Source organism: Aquarana catesbeiana, linkage group LG09, assembly GCF_042186555.1.
Source record: "Aquarana catesbeiana isolate 2022-GZ linkage group LG09, ASM4218655v1, whole genome shotgun sequence".
Classification (NCBI taxonomy): domain Eukaryota; kingdom Metazoa; phylum Chordata; class Amphibia; order Anura; family Ranidae; genus Aquarana; species Aquarana catesbeiana.
Window position 1 is genome coordinate 65,823,844 of NC_133332.1, and position 12,493 is coordinate 65,836,336.

Consider the following 12,493-nt stretch of genomic DNA (forward strand, 5'->3'; position numbering starts at 1 on the left):
GAACAGCTGAACTTTATTTTGGGTTAATCAGAGGCACTGTAAAAGGGTAGGTGTGTACTCCTAATTAACATGAGTTTAAACGTGATTGCTTAATTCTGAACACAACTACATCCCCGGGTATTAGAGGGTGTGCACATTTATGCAACCGCATTATTTTAGTTTTTTATTTTTACTCCCCCCCCAAATCGAGTTGTACAGTTAATAGGTCACATTAAAAAGGTGGAAAAAAGAGTTTTGAATCTTGGTCATTTTTCCACATATCAGAAACCTAACATTAACAGGGGTGTGTAATTATATAAAAATACACACCCCCTTTATTAACAGCACAGGAGTGAAAGTCTAAATGAGAAGTCTTCTTATACAGGGACAAATATGCTATTAACCAGAGACGTAACCACTGCAATCTCACGCCTCAAGCCATTTATTTATAATATGCCATCAAGAACATTGTTAACTCCAAATGTTAGCAATTTTCACGTTCAGCTGCATCCAATCCTTCCAAAATGTGGAACATTAGAAAGTCAACATTAGGATTACACCAAGAACACTCATGCCATGATAAGGTTGTGTTTATATCTGCTAAGACAACAAAAAGGATCAGGAGCCACACATGGAAGCTGCAAATGATTCCTTGGAAAAAGGTGCATGCTTCTGTTCCCTCTACTTGGTGAGACACCACATGTGTCATTTGTCAAGGAATGCATCCTAGGTTTCAGTTATTAGATTCAAGTAAAGCAAGAAGAAATACGACCCAGAGCTTCCAACCCCACATTGCGCGACACTGGTAGTATTGTAGTTTTTTTTAAATAAAAACCCCATTACTGTATCTGTAGGTGGCTCTACCATCCAAGGTAAAGAGGGGGGGTCTATAAACATCAGGAAATATAAAAGAGGGTGTTACCTAAGGCAGTGAAACGTTTTCTGTGCATGAGGCCCAAAGCCTGAAAAACCCAGCTGTAGGTTAACCAGAACTTACCATCACAGCTCAAGCTGTAGTTAGCCATATGTCCCTAATTCCATTATTTCTTCAATGCGGCCTCAACAGCTGCCACAATTTTCAGCAGCTTGGACTCCTTATCCACATACCCATCTCCGTTCTAGTTGATTAAAAAAAAAATATATTATTATATATAAAATCATACAATTTTCTACAATGAAACACCTGTCTGACCTTCGCAATATAGCACCTTGCAAGGGTATGAAGGGAAAAGGTCAGCAATGCCCTAGAACAGGGGTCAGCAACCTAGCAGGTGACTGGTAGATCGCAGACTGGCCTTGCTGACCCACCATCCCAGAGCATCAAACAGGAGTGCAATACAGAGGAACTACAGTACTTGAAGCTGTAGTAGGGAGCAAGAGCCGCAGAAGCCGATGCCTCCTCTGTAGTGCTGGCTCCTGTCCCATGCAGAGTGATACCAACTGCACTCCCCCTCTTATTTTCCTGGCTAGTGGTCTCTAGAGTGGTGCCAGCAGCAGGAAAGAAGAGGTCTTCAGGTCAGTGTGAAGCAATATACTGGGGCATAATTGTATAGGGCTGCTTTCACACCGATTTGCTACGGTTTACCCACACTGCAGGTGCAGTGTACCTGTGGTTTTGCTACTCTTAGCCATAGACTTCAATTCTATCCTGCAGGTTCGGGGCACTTTCAGAAAGTGTACCACACCTGCAGGATATAAAATCAATGTCTATGGCAAAGCGCAGCTAACTCAACCGCAGCACATCAGTGTGAAAGCAGCTTTATAGGAGGCTCAGAACAGTTAATTTACATTTGAACATTACAGCTCAGGGTTCATTTACATTTGTAGTGTGGGGGTGTAAAACCCCATAGTTAAGATGTGTTTTTACCACCCCTGCCCCAACTGCACTCCCTTTAGCAGGTGGTATACACGTCTCCCTGTCATGGTTGACAGCTGTAGTACCTGCCAAGCATGACCCATTCAAGTGAATGAGCTCACTCCACAAATGCCCTGCAACCTTGTGCTGTACAGCAAACAAGAGGTTAAAGCAGGTAGCATTTTGCTTGCTGACCACCTGCTTTAACCCCCTTGGACCCCACAGAAGCATGCAGTTGTGGGGCACTTTGCAGAGTGGCCCCATTTACTTGAATGGGTCACGTTTAGCAGGTGGTAGCACCCACCAAAAAGCAACAAGTGATTTAATCCCCGCTGCGGCATGTGTACACTTTTTTGTGCTGTCTCAGCAGCTATAGGGGGCAGGGATTGGTGGCGGCAAGTCTGCGACTCAACCGCGGGGATTTACCACCCCCCAACTTTATGGGTTAATGAGCCCTAAAGGGGCTACTGCCAAATGCAACTAAGGGCGCATTCACAAGTGCAGAAGGCACTGCTGCTCCTCTGAAAAGCAATTAGAGTGTGTTTGGCAGGTGATGAGGAGGCGATATGTTGCCTCCTCACCACCTGATGTAAACACATGATTGCCGTGCAATGCAATCGATTGCGACTTGGTAGTACAGTTTAAAATCAGATGCGAGGAGGAGACACTGTGCCCAGTGATCTTTGACTTCTCCCATGTTGTTCAGGTAGCTCTCCACCTTTTTAAAAGGTGGCCTACCCCTGCCCTAGAGTATGGATGCAGACAAAAAAAAAAAAAGAGCCCCCCACAGGCAGAAAAAGATTTTGTAGGCCCACATCAGTGCCATTTCATGCTCCATTTTATTTTGGGTTTCTAGATGCAGCTCACTTCGCTCTAACAAATCCTGTTCTCTGCCATATTTGAGCCAGATATGCATTCACTAACACTTGGCACCATCAGCAGAACTCCCTGCTACTATGTTAAAGTTAAAAATGATAGGCTCTGCTAAATACACTGTTGGGAGCCATTAAACCTGCCAAAAAAGGATCTGACTGTCCAGTGCTGACATTCACACAGCCCTACCAGACAGCAGAGCCAGTGAGATGACTAGATTTGTGCCACTGCAGGTATAGCAAAAATAAAAGTACTGTATAAAAGGTTTTCATTTAGTGTACATTCAGTACATTCAGGTAGTTTAAAAAAGGGGAGTTCCAGCACCACCCCCCCAAAATAATAAAAGTAAAATTAAAAGTCAGCAGCTACTAATACTGTAGCTGCTGACTTTTACTATTAGGGCACTGGCGCTTTAACAGTAAGTAGTTGTAAAGGCAAGTTATCATGCATTTATATAAAAAATAAATAAAAAGTCCACCCCAAACACGCAAATCGCTATATTAACAGGCATCCACAATCTAAGACTAACCTATCTAGCCCTGTAAAGAAAAATCAGTACACATACCTTTTTTGAAGACGCTCCAGTCTCCAGCAACGGAAGCTCTGCAAAAAGGAGACAGCCGGCAAAGGCTGTGAAATGAATGAGGAGTGACGTCACCCATAGAATTACTATGGGGCTTCGGTTGTCGGCTGCCTCCTTTGCACCTGTCTCCACAGCAAAGCTGCCATTGACAGTAGTTCAGTATGGGACCAAACTAGATCAGCTTCAGAAAATGTATGTATAGCAATTCCTAGTTTACGGGGAGATAGATTAGTCTTAAAATCATGGATGCCTGTAGATATTATATAGAGTGGTTAAGGTGAACTTCCCCTTTAAATGTGCGGGTCACATGATAGCTTTCCCTTGCTTAGCAGATGACAGACCTGCAGGTAAGCATTTCCAAAATCAGGAGGCAAGACTGTACTGTCTAAAAGTGACATATGGCACCAAGCCTGTGGAATCAGTTCTACAATGTCTCATAGGAGATTTAGTTCAACAGCTGGTGTGCCAAGGTTGCCTACCCCTGCTCTAGAACAGGAAGACTCACTGTAATAAAGTTAAGGTGCAGGCAGAAAAATGGTGTTCGGTTGGACCTGTCACCCTGGGCCTAGTTTCAGAAGAGTCAGGATGATCTTCAACCAACCAAGAAAATCTGCATCTGACATATGCAATGGCTCCAATGGAATGGGTCTCTTGAAATACCTGGTGCTTCTGGGTGGTGCTCAGGGCAGAGCAGTCAAGCAGCCCTGATCATCTTGATAAGAGGAAGTTAATCCCTAGGTAAGCTGCAACATGAAGCTTACAAAATGTGCAGGTTTTGGCTCCAATGGTGACACAGGAGTCTTGAGTAAACTCAGATGTCAATTGAGTGGCATATAAAATAATGAACTGTCAAGACACTTTAATAATGTAAGAAAAGCGTAAGTAGGCTCCAGATCTTGGTTCAGAGAAGTGGTTGTACCCAGTTTATCCATGTATCTGAAGAGCCTCATATACCCTACAGCAACTCACTGCACGTTGTCCATCCACCTAGAGGTTACATGGATTGGCGGCTTCTGCAGGATAATACAGCTACTTTTGGCACTTGGATAAATGAAACCTAGCTGAATCAGAACCTACCTTCTTTGAGTGCACAAGCTTTCCATTAACCTTCACTTCAAGCCATCCTGTAGCAGTTGGGGTAGCTTCGCCCTCCTGAAAGAGGTTACACAAATGAGGATGTATGTATGTATGTATGTATGTATGTATGTATGTATGTATGTATGTATGTATGTATGTATGTATGTATGTATGTATGTATGTATGTATGTATGTATGTATGTATGTATGTATGTATGTATGTATGTATGTATATATATATATATATATATATATATATATATATATATATATATATATATATATATATATATATATATATATATATATATATATATATATATATATATATAGTGTGTTAGTACAAACTGTCTGGAGTATTGCAGTAAACTTACAAATTCCAGCTGTCCTGGGAACCGTTTTTCCAGTTCCCTTTGCAACTGCTGAAACTGCATGAAAAAAAAAAAAAATGGATTAATGCACATACCGTTGTAAAGCTGCATCAATACATATCATTACAACGCTTAACTGAAGAGTAGTTACTACCAGGCATGTCAATGCTGTATGCATTTTTTTGTCTGCTCATTAAAGACCCAAGATGACCCCAAAATCTGAAACAACCTCCACCACAATGGTTTGACAATATTGTAAGAGTCATGGGCCTTTATGGATTGTGTAAGGACAGCCTAAACCTACTAAGAATGAAGGCCCATCAGCCACATTAGAAGAAGAGTCTTACCTTGGGGCCGTACCCTCAGGCTCCACTAAAAGAAGAAAAAAAAAAAAAACCCATTAATGACTGCTTTTTTTATACAGTTGAGTGTAGCCCAACACATTTCTATTGAAAGTTTGGTTTAAATAAATAAATAGGGGTTTTGGAAGAATTTAAACTTTCCTAAACTATTTTCACCATTAGAATCTCCCCAACCTAAGCCTTTACTTTCTCACCACTGTGGTCAAAAACAGTCAATTTAACCCGACTAACAATTCAAATCAGTTCCATTATCCAACCCTCTACTTTAGAGAAGAAACACACTTTATAAAAACCAAACCTTGGATCCAATTTAGGCAAGTTGTTTTAAAAACACTATGGATTGGGTGGGCAAAATCTGCTGCAGCTCTGCACAGAAACCAATCAGCTTCCAGGTTTTATTGCCAAAGCAAGCTGAAGTTAGAAGCCGATTGGCTACCATGCACAGCTGCACCAGATTGAGTGCTCCAGTTTTAGTAAATCTCCCCCTTTGCTTCCATTACCAAAATGGTGACTTCTGTGTAGAAACAAGTACAACCTGTCCTGTACAATCTGGGATCTACTAGTCCCAGCATTCCATGCACTTGCATCGATCCACTCCTTGTCTGGTGGACACATTGGGGAGATTTAGGAGCATTCACTCTCACCAGCGAGGAACGAACAGCGACACACCCTTAGGTGAACTAAGAAATTGCCAGTACGCAAGATTTTGTAAATGTTAGTTTCTTTCAACCAACCATCTCTTGATCTGTTCATCCTACCCACCTATTAGCCAATTGGTGAATAAGTGGGAAGCATGTTTTACCTGTGTCAGCTGTCGATGACGTCAAAAGTTTGATCTTAGAATCCCAAATTGCCAGGTATATTTGAACTGCTGTACCTCCAAACTGGTTTTGCATTCCTATTAAACTTGTATGGAAATGCAAAACCCTTTTTAAAAAAAATGAAATAAAAGCCTCCCTTGCACACAGGGGGTGTCTAGGTGCTGCATGTTCCCAGCATTTTAATGCACCCAGGAGAGGCAAGTGCAGAGTCCAGCGCAGCAATGTCTATGGCTAAATCTGTACCAAGTGGTACTCAGTACCCATGCTTAAAACCCTATGAATTCAGAGATAAATCCACATGGGATGCAGAAGAACTGCACTCCAAGCATTAATCCCTGAACACACGGGACCCCAAAATATTAGTACCACTTGGTACAGAGTTCAGCCGCATCCTGCCATAGACTTTGCTGGGCAGAACACTGCACCTGTCCCTCCAGGAGGGGGCACACAACAGCTAAATTCCCCTATGTGCAAAGGGCCTTAGAGGGATGGCCATACTTTACTCTACCTCATGCATAGGGCTGTTAGGAGGCACGGGGATCCCATAACAGCCCCTTTTTCCACAGAAATTACTGCCATTTAGGACCATAACCAATAGACGAGTTGGATACTAGTCTGAACCCACCTGAGCTATCCTGCCAGGAAGCGATCATGTTGTCCCAACAATCGTTAGGTGGTCAAGGCCCACTGCCACGCATAAAGGGGTATGTTTATGTGTGGCTGTGAGGTGGGAATGCCTCCGCCACTTATGATTGGTGGGACACCATGACAGCTTCCTGCTGGGATAGCTTAGGTGGGTTCAGACTAGGATCCAACACGCCCGATATCATACCTAGTTACTAATACATTTAAGTAGATTAAAACCTTTACATCAGGAAGCCCAGATATCAATGGATTCAGATGTACAAGTGACTTTCCAGCCTCAGGCATTGTCAAACTCAAACACATCTACGCCACCTTTGTAGTTTGAGGAATGTGGTTCTATTAAAAGCTTCTAGAATAACCCAGCACATTCATAGGCCACACCTTTCCTATAGACTGGTTTTACCTGTCCCAGAACACCCATACCAAAACCTTATTTCCCCATAATTCGCCAATTGCCATCACTACCATGACTCCAGCCTTCCCTTTAGTCTTGCATTTGTACAGGTTCCTCTCCTGTACTTAACTTGCTTATTCTAATTTTATGGTACACTGAGCTTCTCACAGTGTGCAGTGGAAGCTCCAGCAAGTCAAGTAGAGCCCACTTCATTTTATGACTGAAGGACCTCCAGCACCATCTTTCCTCCCCACCCCGACTGTCCCCGGCCCACCCCTTTCAGTCGTTGGATTTCAGTTCTCTCATGGAGGCTCAGCATTACATTTGGGCATTAGCGCAGCTTCCCGTTTTCAGACAGCAACGTATGGCACCCTAATAGCTACTCCTGACAGCCATGATCTGCTGCCTGTGTTGCATAGAAAAATAAAATTAGATATGAATGAAACCCAGAAAGTTTGTTAGAAGTATTTTCATTGGCTTGTGGTTATTGGGGCCAGGGAAAGCAGATTAAAGCTGAGGTTCAATCTGCTAAAGTGGAGTTCAACTTAAAAAGGTGCGGACAGGTAGGATTTTTCAGACTGCAGATACCCCACTGTCATAAACCCTTCTCCCTGCATTTGTGCAACTCAGTGTACATTCACAACACAATGAGGTGACTGCTGTGCGCAGGTGTGACATTGTGGCTCGGCCAGTCAAATGACTGAAGAGTCCGAACCCAAAAGGGAGACAGAGCGCCTGTGACAGGCTGAGCGCCGACACCACAGCACTGGAGGGGGTCTCAACAGGTAATTCTGCCATAATGTGTGGTGCATACTAGCCCGCTATGCCAAAGAAGAAAAAAAAATAAAAGGGGGAGAAGAGCTGCAGAGTTTAATGGGTTACCCAACTTTAACGGAAAAATTTGATGTCTGTCTCTTTTAGGGTGGATTTGATTTAAAGCAAGCCTTTTTAGTAGTGATTTAAATCATATTTTTTAAAGAGCAACTGTCTAGTCCCTCAGCGGCTCCTCCTCTGACCCGCTATTGACTGACAGTCCTATTCTCTTTAATGGGACGGCTGGTGATGCGGCAGTGACACAACAAGGTGAGGGTCGTGGCGGCAGCAGGTGAGTGGATGCCCGCTAACAGGCGATGCCATGATGGATGTGAAATGACAGGTGCTCTTTAAATGCAAGTACTCATTCTTGCTGGTAGTTAGAATATTTAATATTGGCAAACAATATGAAGGTTTCTTATTTAGAATAATAAGCTGTCAGGATAGTAAAACGATATCAGAATCGATTCAATCATACAGTTTGTAGTGTACATAGATTTACAAAACAATGGGATAAAGGAATATTCCTGAACTTTGTTTTATCTCATGGTTACTGTGAAATTGTGTGAATGCAGTGCATGTTAATGAATCCAAGCTCTGCAGGCTGAGTTAAATGAGTATCTGGCTATCGCCCCCCCCACTACTCATCATGGTAGACATGACCTCCCCCCACAGCACTACTACCCACCATGGTAGACATGACCCCCCCCCCCCCACAGCACTACTACTCATCATGGAAGACATGACCCCCAGCACTACTACTCCTCATCATGGTAGACATGACCCCCAGCACTACTACTCATCATGGTAGACATGACCCCCAGCACTACTACTCATCATGGTAGACATGACCCCCAGCACTACTACTCATCATGGAAGACATGACCCCCCCCCCCAGCACTACTACTCATCATGGAAGACATGACCCCCCCCCCCCAGCACTACTACTCATCATAGAAGACATGACCCCCCCCCCCCAGCACTACTACTCATCATAGAAGACATGACCCCCCCCCAGCACTACTACTCATCATAGAAGACATGACCCCCCCCCCAGCACTACTACTCATCATGGAAGACATGATCCCCCCCCCCAGCACTACTACTCATCATGGAAGACATGATCCCCCCCCCCCAGCACTACTACTCATCATGGAAGACATGACCCCCCCCCCCCAGCACTACTACTCATCATGGAAGACATGACCCCCCCCCCCCCCAGCACTACTACTCATCATGGAAGACATGACCCCCCCCCCAGCACTACTACTCATCATAGAAGACATGACCCCCCCCCCCCCCAGCACTACTACTCATCATAGAAGACATGACCCCCCCAGCACTACTACTCATCATGGAAGACATGATCCCCCCCCCCCCAGCACTACTACTCATCATGGAAGACATGATCCCCCCCCCCCCAGCACTACTACTCATCATGGAAGACATGATCCCCCCCCCCCCAGCACTACTACTCATCATGGAAGACATGACCCCCCCCCCCCAGCACTACTACTCATCATGGAAGACATGACCCCCCCCCCCAGCACTACTACTCATCATGGAAGACATGACCCCCCCCCCAGCACTACTACTTATCATGGAAGACATGACCCCCCAGCACTACTACTTATCATGGAAGACATGACCCCCCAGCACTACTACTTATCATGGAAGACATGACCCCCCAGCACTACTACTTATCATGGAAGACATGACCCCCCAGCACTACTACTCATCATGGAAGACATGGAAGACATGACCCCCCCCCCCCCCCCAGCACTACTACTCATCATGGAAGACATGACCCCCCCCCCAGCACTACTACTCATCATAGAAGACATGACCCCCCCCCCAGCACTACTACTCATCATAGAAGACATGACCCCCCCAGCACTACTACTCATCATGGAAGACATGATCCCCCCCCCCAGCACTACTACTCATCATGGAAGACATGATCCCCCCCCCCCAGCACTACTACTCATCATGGAAGACATGACCCCCCCCCCCCCCAGCACTACTACTCATCATGGAAGACATGACCCCCCCCCCCCCCAGCACTACTACTCATCATGGAAGACATGACCCCCCCCCAGCACTACTACTCATCATAGAAGACATGACCCCCCCCCCCCCCAGCACTACTACTCATCATAGAAGACATGACCCCCCCAGCACTACTACTCATCATGGAAGACATGATCCCCCCCCCCCCAGCACTACTACTCATCATGGAAGACATGATCCCCCCCCCCCCAGCACTACTACTCATCATGGAAGACATGACCCCCCCCCCCCAGCACTACTACTCATCATGGAAGACATGACCCCCCCCCCAGCACTACTACTCATCATGGAAGACATGACCCCCCAGCACTACTACTTATCATGGAAGACATGACCCCCCAGCACTACTACTTATCATGGAAGACATGACCCCCCAGCACTACTACTCATCATGGAAGACATGGAAGACATGACCCCCCCCCCCCCCCCCAGCACTACTACTCATCATGGAAGACATGACCCCCCCCAGCACTACTACTCATCATGGAAGACATGACCCCCCCCCAGCACTACTACTCATCATGGAAGACATGGAAGACATGACCCCCCCCCCCCCCCAGCACTACTACTCATCATGGAAGACATGACCCCCCCCCAGCACTACTACTCATCATGGAAGACATGGAAGACATGACCCCCCCCCCCCCCCCCCCCAGCACTACTACTCATCATGGAAGACATGACCCCCCCCAGCACTACTACTCATCATGGAAGACATGGAAGACATGACCCCCCCCCCCCCCCAGCACTACTACTCATCATGGAAGACATGACCCCCCCCAGCACTACTACTCATCATGGAAGACATGACCCCCCCCCCCCCCCCAGCACTACTACTCATCATGGAAGACATGACCCCCCCAGCACTACTCACCAGTACACACAATAGATCTTCACTTTCTCGGAGCTCTGCATGGTTCTAGATCAGTGATCCGGCTTTCTACTTCCCAGCAACCTGTCACTCACTATGACTCGGCACAGCTGCCTCCAGGAATAAATATAACATAACCCCGCCTACCACCCCGGCACAAAGGCACTATGTCCCCGCCCACATTCCCGGATAACTATACGACGGCCGTGCCCACCTCGCATAGAAGTGTATGGAGACCCCGCCCACCTGCCCAGATCTATAAATTGCCCGCACTCCTCCCAGGGTAATTGTACGATGGCACCGCCCACAGGGACGGATAAGTGTACGGTGACCCCGCCCTCCACCCCGGGTAAAAAAAACATCATGGTCCCGCCTACTCCCGCTAGAAGTGTATGGTGGCTCCGCCCACCTCCACGCTTCTATAGTCTGACTATACCATTAGTAATGGAGGAGGGGGAGGGGGTGACAAAGTGAGGTGACTAACCTCTGCCACACATCTGCAGCACCTGACTGTATTCCTAATCTATGACCTGGTTACATATTTCATACTCTGATCTGGCGGGTGAAGAACAACAACCCATCCCTGTCTAATAAATGGAATAATCCACCAGATCAGTGAAAACCCTTTAAACTCTATAAATATCCCCCTATGTATAAATCTGATCATATATGAATGATAAGGGGGACCACACACTATACAATCTGATCATACATGAATGATAAGGGGGACCACACACTATACAATCTGATCATACATGAATGATAAGGGGGACCACACACTATACAATCCGATCATACAGGAATGATAAGGGGGACCACACACTATACAATCCGATCATATATGAATGATAAGGGGGACCACACACTATACAATCTGATCATACATGAATGATAAGGGGGACCACACACTATACAATCTGATCATACATGAATAATAGGGGGTGGGGGCACACACTATACAATCTGATCATATATGAATGATAAGGGGGACCACACACTATACAATCTGATCATACATGAATAATAGGGGGTGGGGGCACACACTATACAATCTGATCATACATGAATAATAGGGGGTGGGGGCACACACACTATACAATCTGATCATATATGAATGATAAGGGGGACCACACACTATACAATCTGATCATACATGAATAATAGGGGGTGGGGGCACACACTATACAATCTGATCATACATGAATAATAGGGGGTGGGGGCACACACACTATACAATCTGATCATACATGAATAATAGGGGGTGGAGGCACACACACTATACAATCTGATCATACATGAATGATGAGGGGGACCACACACTATACAATATCTACACAGAGTCAGATTTACCAAAATCGTGTACCGTAATATGAGAACCTGTCTAATCTATCCAACCAATCTGTGTACAATCAGACAGGCCTTTACACTACAGACTTGGTGGAAGATCTAAAGGAAATTGTACAATCAGATTGTAATGTGTGTGGTGGCGTCAGATTCTTCCATTACAGACAGATCTCCAGTAGGGGGCTCACTGTAAAGGTGTCCTGTGTGTCTTCTATAGACACATCTGTGACTAGCAATGGGAGCGACATCTCACCGTCTACAGAGGGACGTTCCATAGAGATCCTGCCGCTGTCCCCTGTGTGTCATCAGCCTAATGGTGGCCAAACATGTCTGATATTATTATCCAATTGATGGATCTGCAAACAAATAGGCATAAGTAACCTTCATTTTTTATTCAACCAGCCAGATTGGAATCATTGTTTTGCACTGATTGGC

The 12,493-nt window shown here is 45.5% G+C and overlaps 1 long non-coding RNA gene across 1 annotated transcript; it reads right to left on the minus strand.

Annotated features, from left to right (window-relative positions):
- Window positions 1-976: 976 nt before the first annotated feature.
- LOC141107750 (uncharacterized) lies at window positions 977-10,895 on the minus strand. The gene is made up of 5 exons (XR_012235957.1): window positions 10,718-10,895; window positions 5,086-5,110; window positions 4,742-4,795; window positions 4,368-4,442; window positions 977-1,097 (listed from the first exon to the last, which is right to left on the minus strand). It is a non-coding gene; the product is annotated as an uncharacterized lncRNA (long non-coding RNA).
- Window positions 10,896-12,493: the final 1,598 nt, after the last annotated feature.